This window comes from Neolamprologus multifasciatus, chromosome 14, assembly GCF_963576455.1.
Source record: "Neolamprologus multifasciatus chromosome 14, fNeoMul1.2, whole genome shotgun sequence".
Classification (NCBI taxonomy): domain Eukaryota; kingdom Metazoa; phylum Chordata; class Actinopteri; order Cichliformes; family Cichlidae; genus Neolamprologus; species Neolamprologus multifasciatus.
Genome location: NC_140452.1, coordinates 10,637,962 through 10,649,067, shown reverse-complemented (window position 1 = coordinate 10,649,067; position 11,106 = coordinate 10,637,962). Strand labels below are relative to the sequence as shown.

At 41.3% G+C, this 11,106-nt stretch overlaps 1 pseudogene; it reads left to right on the top strand.

Annotated features, from left to right (window-relative positions):
• Positions 1 to 2,727: 2,727 nt before the first annotated feature.
• Positions 2,728 to 3,583, top strand: LOC146503589 (odorant receptor 131-2 pseudogene; annotated as a pseudogene).
• Positions 3,584 to 11,106: the final 7,523 nt, after the last annotated feature.

Here is an 11,106-nt window from a genome sequence, read left to right as displayed (position 1 = left end):
CGCAGGAGAAGACGTTTGGCTCTGGAACAGAATGGAAGGTTTCTCCACTGGATTTGATTTTGAACTTTGATTTTTAAAAGTAAAATCTTACATTTATTAACAAAACTTTATTTAACTCTTAGAAGTACTTCAAACACATGTTTCTTCTCTATGGCAGGTAACAACTCAGTGAATGATGGTTTTTTTGCAGCAACCAGTCAATGACCGGGTCATTATCGTACAAATCCTGGTAATAATTTTTCTTTGCATCAACATGTTGCTCATTGGGGAGCAACATGTTGGGTCCGGGACGGGCGTGAGGTTCTGGGGGCGCTCCGGCTCTGGCCTGGGGCCCTGGCCGGGCCTCGGGGGCCTGGGTCCTGGTTGGTGTGTTGCCGGGGTTGTGGGCCGGTGGGTATATGGGGGCCCGCCACTGGCGCGGGGTGCCGCCGGTGCGCCGAGCCACCTGGGGGGCTCTTCAACTGGTGGGGGGGGGGGGGGGGGGGGGTTGTCACATCTTGCAGGAGCTTTCCTCTCTCAGGAACTCTCTCTGCAAGAGGGGGAGATACAGGAGAGGTGGAGGAAGATCTCAGCCTGGGCGTCTATTGTCTTATGTAGTCTGGAAGATGAGTGGATGATGGGGTGGGTGCAGTTTTCTCTGTTGTGGGGTTGGGTGGACTGCCCCGGGCTCTGTGGGGCCGGGCGGCGCCGCTGCACTGGGCCCCGGTTCGGATGGGCCTGGGCCCCCCTTCCCTGGCGGGTCGCGGAGTATGGGGGTGCCTACTGGGGTCAGCGGGGGAGCTGGCCCCAGGGAGGGGTCACTTGCCCCTCCCTTCCTTCCCTCCCCATCTCCAGCTGCCTCCCTCTTCCCGCTCCACCACAACCACCCACACATGCAGGGCCTTGGAGTAGGGGTGTGTCACCAGGGTGCAGAGGAGGTAACCCCCCCCTCTGTCCCCTTCTGGCTGCCTCTGCCTCAATTTTATCCCGCAACTTAGACATTCACATTACTCACACTCTCATTACACATACATATAGGATCTTGGGGGTGGGCACGCTACACCGAATCCCAATTACCATCAGGGTGTACACCTCACCCCCGGCGTCGTTGCCCACCTCTCAATTTTAAATACACGTAGATATTGAGGGCTAGCAGGAGGGACTATGCGCTTACCTGCTGCTCTCTGGCAGGTAGCTCCATGCCCTCCTGGGTTTTAAATGCACCTTAGAACACACATACATCAACACTACAATGAGCGGGTGGAGGGAGGTTAGGAGTCTTCTCTCACCCTCGTTCTCTGCTTTCTGCTGGAGCAGGGGGGCTAGGAGGAGGAGTTGGCCGTCCGACTGGGATCCGGAATGTGGGGCCTCCCTGCTGCTGCGGAGTCGGGGCGGTCTGCTTCTCCCCACCGCAGGGAAAAGGGTAACACAACCTGGGTCTGGGTGCAGTTCCCCCCTCCAGGGGCAAGGGTACCTAGACCCGGTTCGTAGAGTACGCTTGGGGAGTGTGATTGTGTGTACAGCGTCTCTTTATGTCTGTCTCCACGTTGGTTGAGTGTGGAGTAAGTGCATATGAGAGCATGAGGGTGGGAATGGATGTTTGTATCTGTGTGTGCCTGTATGTCTGTGTCTATATGTCAGGTTGGGTATCAGATGCCACCTCTCTGAGGACAGCTCAGGCCCTCCAAGGTTTGGAGGCCTATCTCCCCCCACCACTTCCCCTGCCGGGGGCGGACTCCCTCAGACATCGGTGCGTTGGTGGTTCTTTGTGTCCGGGGGTGGGCGTCCGGGTACACACCGGCTCACTCCTTGGCGGCTGCTTATCGGGGCCTGGAGCCTGGGGCTCGCTTGGGCCACTTCGGAGGTGGGGTGCCCCCGGCCTCTCGGCCTGGGGCTCGGTCACTCAGGCACAGCTGGCTGCCGGCGGAGCTCACGGGCACGTCACTGCAGCCCCCCCTGGCTTCTGCTCCGTGGCTGCTGGGTGACCCCTCATCTGGGACTCTCCTCAGCTCTTTCTGGGACGGTGGCACGGCTGCCCCTCTGTTGGTCTTCCTTGGTCTCTTGTGTTCTGGGGGCCTCTGGATGTCTGGAGTTTTGATCTCCTCCATACCTGCTTCATGCCCTGGAGGACGGGGCAGTGGCCCCCCACACCCTCTAGCAGATCATTACATGAGGGAACCTTTTAAGAAAACAAGCGCGTCCATGCTCACAGGTGTACGCACGGGTGATCACACACACAAACTACACCCTTTTTGGCTCCTACCTCAATGCACACTGTGCTGTCGATCTTACGTGCTGCACAATAATGTTTAATATTTAGTATTTACTGTCATATTCCCATATATCATTGTGATGTGGTTTATTGTATTACTCTCGTTTTCTTCTGCTTGTTTTCTTTTTTCTTTCTCAACAGGTGATCCAGGTGATCGATATATGTATTTTTTTTTTTTTTTTTTTCTGCTTATTCTGTTGGTTTTTGTTTTTTGCCCTTCTCCCCCGTCCCTCTTCTCAACTGTTTTTCTTTCCCTCTTTCTTTCTCCCTTTTCTTTCCCCCAGTCAAGTCTGTCCCGTATTCAGCAAGTGAAAATAAAATAAAGAATAAAAGGTGAATCAAATGGACCATTACGGCAAAGCTGGGATGGTCAATTTGGTAAAGAAAATCCGTTGGGCATCTTTCTTCGCCTTTAGACAATAATTCTGATGGCAAAAGAGCCAAAGGGGACAGGCAGAAAAAAAAAAAAAAAAAACATGTTGCTCATTGTGATCTTTGTTAAAAAGGAATCCTTTCACACATCTGCACGTTACATCTTGTTTTTTGTAACACTGCTGTCAGACAGTGTTTTGTTATTGCTGTCAGATGTTTTGCTTATATTAACCCATTTTGCAATTACAATACAAGTGTGGTTGTGTATAATCATCACTATTTTTGTGGTTATGTATAATTTTGTCACACCAGTTACTCTGACAGCAATGACTGTGGAGCGCTATGTGGCCATTTGTATGCCCCTGCGTCATGGACAGCTGTGCTCCACACGCAGCACTATGTACTGTATCCTGATCATTCATGTTCTCAGCTCTGGTCCTTGTATAATTATTCTGTCCATGTTCTTTGCTTCTGCCTCACTTAAGTTCTACAAGCAATCCATGATATGTAGTGTAGTGGCATTTACTCTTTACAGATGGCAGGATCATGTTCGATCAGCTGTGTTTCAATTTTATTTCTTGATTATGGGCACCACTATTGCATACTCATATGTTCAAATAATGAAAGTGGCCAAAGCTGCATCAGGAGATAAAAAGAAGTTGACACATAAAGGACTCAAAACAGTGATCCTTCATGCTTTCCAGTTGTTGCTCTGTCTCATTCAGCTGTGGTGTCCATTCATTGAAACTGCAGTGCTTCAGATTGATTTCATGTTATTTATAGATGTCAGATATTTTAACTACATTATGTTTAGTATTGCTCCAAGGTGCCTGAGTCCTCTGATTTATGGCCTCAGGGATGAAATTTTTTTTCTTGTACTGAAAAGTCTTATGCCTACTTCATCCTGTTCAAAATAAACATAATTTGAGTTACATCAGAAATATAAATGCTGCCATTCATATTTCCTCAGACCATACTGAAATGACTATTTAAATATGCAAGAGTAATTTTATGTAAATAATGATTAATTTTAAATTATTTGTAGTTTTGCAACTTGCTTTCCTGCATATGTTCAGTGATGCTATATTGTTATACATTTAAAAACAACTCTCCGTATGTAGTTACATGTCACTTTTCAGGTAGAATGTACACAAGTTTAAAATGAGAGAACGAAATTTAAATAAATGTTAAGTGTATCTACACAATTTGTCCAAGGTAATTTTTTTTTCCTGATAGGAGATGAGTTTTTATGATGTTGCAACTTGATTTATTTAGCTTCATCCGTTATGAATTCTTGCAACATAATTTAACTGAAATTTCTAAATGATTGAGTATGTGCAACATGACAAGAGGATTTTAGGATTGAAGGATTGATATGTTTATTGATTAGCATTCAAATATCTCAGTGAAGACAGAACAAAGATTTACCACAAAGCAAGAAAGCATGAGACAAGGCTAATCAAAAGGTATTGGCTGAAGCATTTGCTTATTACGCCAACCCTTTTAACAAAAGATCTTTTAGCATGCAGCTCCTGTACACAGGGCTCGAAGCAAATAATAAAATTCAATTCAATTCAATTTCATTTATATAGCGCCAAATCACAACAAATGTCGCCTCAAGGCGCTTCATAGATACAGAGAGAAAAGCCCAACAATCATATGACCCCCTATGAGCAAGCACTTTGGCGACAGTGGGAAGGAAAAACTCCCTTTTAACAGGAAGAAACCTCCGGCAGAACCCGGCTCAGGGAGGGGCGGCCATCTGCTGCGACCGGTTGGGGTGAGAGAAGGCAAACAAAGCAAAAACAAAACAAACAAAACAAACAAGAAAAAACACCACCACCTTAGTAAGTAACTACATCAAAGCAAAAGAATCAAGAGGTTTTCTGTTTTTTGTTTTTGTTTTTTTTTTTTGCTCTTTTCATTCTTGATATATATATTTTTCTAATACTCTATTTTTAAACATATTTTTAAACAAGGAAAATGAACTACACCTTTTTAAATCACTGTCATAACTATTCCACAGGTTAACTCCTCTAACAGAAACACATCTCTGCTTTATATTTGTCCTTATCTTGTTTTTTTTAAAGAAATCTATTCCCCTTAAGTCATATTGACTCTCTCTGACTTTGAACAGCTTCTGAGTACTGGGGCAAAGCAAGCTATTTTGTGCTTTATACATTATCTGTGCCATTTTATATTCAACTAAATCATAAAATTTCAGGGTATTCAGATTAATAAACAAAATGTTAGTTGGTTCTATATAGTTTGATTGGTTTATAATTCTTATAGCTCTTTTTTGCAACTTGAAAATAGGAAGAGTGTTCGTTTTATATGCATTACCCCATATCTCCAGACAGTAAGTCATATATGGAAGCAACAGAGTACAATAGAGTGTGTATAATGATTTTTTGTTCAGGACATGCTTTGTTTTATAGAGAATAGCAATGGTTTTTGACATTTTTGTTTTCACATGGTTTATATGAGACTTCCAACTCAGCTTATCATCAATTATCACTCCAAGAAATTTATTTTCGTACACTCTTTCAATTTCAATTCCATTAACCCTGATTTTAGATACATTTTTCATTTGTCTAGTGCCAAAAATAATTCAGTTTTCTTTATATTTAATGATAACTTATTTACATCAAACCAGTTTTTTAATATATTTAACTCCTTTTCCGCTGTAGTCAGAAGCTGTTCCAGGTTTTTACCTGAGCAATACAGAGTGGTATCATCAGCAAACAATACACATTTTAACAGTTTGGAAATGCTACATATGTCATTTATGTATAATCTAAATAATTTAGGGCCCAGCACAGAGCCCTGAGGAACACCACAAGTTACCTTCAACTGCTTAGATTTTACATTATTGAATTCGACATATTGATATCTGTCATCCAGGTAACTTTTCATCCACTTGTATGCTAACCCTCTTATGCCATATCTCTCTAGTTTATTCATTAATATAGAATGATCAATCGTATCAAACGCCTTTTTTAAGTCTATAAAAACACCAACAGTATATTCCTTATTATCTATAGCATTAGATATCCCTTCTACAAGTTCCATCACTGCCATCGAAGTGGACCTTTTCACTCTAAAGCCATATTGGTTATCACTTAGGAGATTATGCTTCTCAATATATTTATCAAGTCTATTAACAAATAACTTTTCTAAAATTTTTGAGAACTGTGGGAGCAGTGATATTGGCCTATAATTGGTAAACTGACTTCTCTCTCCGTTTTTATGGATTGACAAGACCTAAAGATATCATTATTAATCAGGATTATGTGACGAACAAATGATATATGACAACAAATACTACTTTTATTTTATAGCTGTTATGTGAATGGGGAAGAATGATGAAGATGGAATAATGTTATTTTGAAAACAGCTTTGGTACTGATTATTAGATTAGATTAGATTAAATTAGATTAGATTAAATTAGATGAAACTTTATTCATCCCTCACCCGGGTTCCTCCAGGAAATTCAGTTTCCAGTAGCACAGCACCGACAGAAGTTGCGGAATGTGATCAGAAATATACGATACAAATACAGAGTATACAATAGGGATAAATAAGAATAAATAGGAATAAGAATATCAGGGAATTGCACATTTCAGCTTTCAACTATTGCGAGTCAATTGCACCATTGGATATAAAAATATATATAATATATAATATATATATAAATACTGCACAATGAAAAAGGTACTAAAGATTAGTTGTTCCCACCCTCCTTTGTCCCTGTCTCCCTCTCCCCTCCAGCGAGGAGTTAAACAGTTTGATATGTGGGACAAAGGAGTTTTTAAGTCTGTTATGGAAAATTCCAAAGAATCAACGCAGTCTATTTTAGAGGCTTGGAGGAATGATTTGCAAATGGATATATCTGATGATGAGTGGTATAAATCATGCTCCTTGGCCCAGAGTCAGACAATTAATGTGCAATCTCGACTACTTCAATATAAATGGTTAACAAGACAGATATCTTACTCTGTCAAAAATGCATTATTTTAACTCAAACATCCCAGACACCTGTATTAAGTGTGGAGTGGACAGGGTCACTTTATTTCACTGTATATGGGAGTGTCCACATGTGAAAATCTTTTGGGAAAAGGTAATAAATCTGTTGAGTCAAATTATTGGTGATGTGATTCCACTTCATCCTAAAATATGTATTTTAAATATATACCCGAATAATTTTGTACCTGCTGCAAACAATAGAGCTCTGTTAACAATTGGACTTTTGAATGCCAAGCGCTGTATTGCTATGTGTTGGAAAAATCAAAAAATATGTGGACTATCTCAATGGCTTAATTGACTGACATCTAGACTATCTATGGAGAAAATAACTTATACATTAAGAAATAAACTGGACAAGTTTTGGGCTATATGGTCAAAATTCTACAACTTTCTGGAGAACTGCAATGTATAAACTGTGGACTTAACAGCCTGAAACTCTAACTTGATTTGTATATCTGTCCTTCCCTTCTGTTATGGTTTGTTTTGTTTTTGTTTCTATTACTATGTTGTTTCTGTTGTTGTTGTGGTTTTTATTTATTTATTTATTTATTTATTTTAATTTTACTTTTTTTTGTAATGGGCACGGTGCACCATGTAAAACCGGTTAAAACCAATAAATAAATCTTAAAAAAAAAAAAAAGTCTGTTGGTCCTTGACTTTGGGAGAAGCAACCTGTCACTGAACAGACTGTCCATGTGCAGAGGATGCCCAGCATTGTCCATAATGTCCAGCAGTTTCTTTAATGTCCTCCTCTCTGCCATTGTCACCAGAGTGTCCAGCTTCATGCCAACCACAGAGCCAGCCTTCCTGATTATTTTTTCCAGCCTGGGCACGTCCTTCTTTGCTGTGCTGCTCCCCCAGCACACCACAGCATAGAACAGTACTCCGGCAACCTGGTAAAACATCCTCAGGAGCTTCCTGCAGATGTTGAAGAACCTCGGTCTCCTGAGGAAGTACAGTCTGCCTTGGCCTTTTTTTTATACAGGTGCTGTGTATTGCATGAGCAGTCCAGTTTGTTGTCCACCCACAATCCGAGGTACTTATATCTGTTGACCACCTCCACCTCCTCTCCCTCTATCCGAACTGGCAGTGGAACTGGTCTGGACCTCCTGAAGTCCACAACCAGTTCCTTGGTCTTTGAGGTGTTGAGTTGCAGGTGGTTTGTGTGACTCCATGTGACAAAGTTCCTCACCAGACTACTGTACTCCTCTTCCTGGTCATCCCAGATACACCCCATGATGGCTGTTACGTCCGCAAACATCTGAATATGGCATGATTCAGAGTTGTAGCAGAAGTCAGAGGTGTACAGGGTGAAGAGAAGAGGGGACAGCACAGTCGCACAATTCTGCAGCACTAATGAACAGTATTAAGAGAAAAAATATATAAAATGTACAAATAAAAATAAAAAATAAATAGTGTTATGTATATAAAGTGGTGGTTTATAGAGGGAAATGCTATTTCTGCATGTAAATGCAAACTTATATCATTTAAAAGCAATAAGAAAGCCATTATTATTATTAAAGTATGTCATTGAATGCGTATACATATAACTATGAGATCAGCAGTGTTTGCATTTTTTTCTCTTTTCTGTATTTATTTTAGTCTCAGAAAACTGTCCTCTGAAATCCATTCTTTTCTACAGCTTCTACCACGCAAAAACATTTTCCTGTTGCCCTGAGCAAAACACAGCGCAAAGGTGCTGCGCAGGGAGCATTTGCGCATTTTGCAACGTTTAACAAAGTAAACATAGTGTGACATATATTCGAGTGACCAACATAAATGCAGAATCACAGGGAGCGGCCACCGTGGCTCCCGAAAAAATTATGTCATTTTCTGCACCTAATGCGTTTCTCCATACTCATTGCCTTACAAAACAAAGGCAGCATACTTTCTTCTTCTGATCTTTTTTAATCAGTTACAGACAGTTTCTTGTCTGAAGCCATCGAAAGTTTCTGTGCGTCTTCCACATGCAACTGAGTCACGTAAATGTTTGTAATCACTGAGATGTCTGCTGTGTTCTTAGTTCTGAAGAACTGAGGAAGCTGCTCAGATGAGGTGTGAAACGTCTTCAAGCAACTTAAAGAAGTCCAGACACTTTTCTTTTAGATTTAACGATTTAATGCCCAATAATTAATACAGCTGTACATTCGTACAGTTTGCAAGACATAAACAATGTGGCCTTGTCAGTCAGTATCTCTTTTGGGATGCCAACTTGGAAGATGGCATGAAAAAGAGCTTCGCAGAAATGAAGCGCAACAGCAGTGCTTCAGGGTATAGCATTGCTAATCCACCAGAACTAATAAAAAGTTGTATCCATGTGCACTCCGGTGAAATGGACCGATGAGGTCCATGCGTATGTGGCCAAATGAGACATCAATTAATGGTAACTCATACAAAGGAGCTTTTGGAATGGCTGGCTGATTAGCCAGTTGACAATGCGGCTGAATGCGGAGCATCGACACATATCTGCGCAGAAGCCAGGCCAATAAAATCGTGCCATTCTTTGCTCCAGAGTTTTGTCATATCCCATATGCCCTGCCATGGGGTTATAATGAGTTGCCTGGAAGATCATTTCCCAGCATCTTTAAAGCTGAGTGAGTTCCTCCTCTGTGCAAGTGTCATGACTCACTCGATGCACCCTATCTGTAATTAATACAAAATATGGGTAGGTCCATGCTGCTCAGGGTGCATCGAGTGACCATCAACTTTTGTTACTTGGTCAAAGGGTGAGTGTAGGTTGTTGTCATGACTGCTCTAGTGGAAAATCTTCCATGGAGGGGCCTCCCAAAAATTATCAACAAGATAATCAACCGCTGTTGGAGTAGCATTCAGGCTGCTGCTCTGCTCTGTGTTGATACAGGGTAGGGATGCAACGATACCAATTTTTTCAAACCGATACGATACCGATACTTGGATCTGAGTACTTGCCGATACAGATTACAAAAACCGATACTTCTACCACACACACACACACACACACACACACACACACACACACAAATGCAATGAATTGGAAGACAGGTTTTATTTTATTCTCTGCCGATAAAAAATTTAATCTTAATAAAAATGACCACAAAATTTCAAGTGAAAAATAAGCACTTCTGTTAAATTATTGCAGAGTCTCCACATTGTAATTTAACAAAATACCACTGAACTATTGGCACTGTCTCGAGCTTTCAGAATAATAAATAAACACTTCTGTTTGGAATAAAATAAATACAAATTAGGTTTGAGAATAAAATAAATTTTTAAATTGTTGCAGAGTGTCCATATTGTAAACAAACAAACAAAATAACGAAAGTATTTGGCATTGACGAATAAACTCCTCATCTGCCCGTGGATCATCAGTCCACTGTGCCGTTAAACTGAGGACTGACATCACACACACACTGCTTGTCTTTACCTCTTCAGAAAGTTTTGGCACCATTATCTCCCTGATGTATGGGCGGTTGGGAATTTCATATCGCAGCTCGAGTATGCTGAGAAGACGATGCAATCCTATGTTTTCCACGACCGGCATTGGCTGGTCATCCAGAGCGATAAAATGAGTCAGAGCCTCTGTTATTTTAACTGCCCGTGGATTTTCTCTTGACATTTTTCATCGCTTTTCCAAAACCTGAGTTAAAGTTGGCTGTTCCGGTCCACACTGCTGACATTTTGTTTAGCCTAGCTACAGCAGCCTCCAGTTTCTCTTTTTTATCTGGAGCTGCCAGTCTCACTCGCCTAACCCTGTGCCTGTTTAGCGCGGGATGTCCCCCTAGTGGCCAATCTAAAAAACTACAACAGAAATGACAAGCCACCCTCTGATTAATGAAATAAGTTGGTATCGGTTCATGGTACACACATATTTTACAGTATCGGCCCCGATACCCGATACCAGTATCGGTATCGGTGCATCCCTAATACAGGGCATTGAAAATGACAACAGTGGGTAAACTTTATTCTTAAACTCAGCTACAGCACTTTTAGAAAGACATATACTATAATCAAATCTACTCCCCACAGCTGTGTAATCAATTACTGTAAATTTAAATTCTATGAGGAAATGATCAGACAAGAGAGGGTTTTCAGGATACACTGTTAAATGTTCAGTTTCTATGCCACATGTTAAGATCTAGAGTATGATTAAGGTGGTGGGTGGGCTCTTTTACATTTTGAGAGAAGGCAATTCAGTCTAATAACAGATTAAATGCCATGTTGATGCTGTCATTGTTTGCATCTGGATGTTAAAATCACCCACAATAATTATTTTATTTGAGCTGATCACTAAATCAGATAAAAAGTCTGAGAAATCAGACAGAAACGCCATGCTGCTGCATCCTGTCTTTTGTCTTTGTTCACGTGACAGTCAGGGTCAATTCTGACACCATACAGAATGATTGAGTGGTGATTTGTTGTGGTGTCTTTACTGTACAATATAAAGCAGCGTGAGGAGATTGCTGTGATTTGTTGTGACC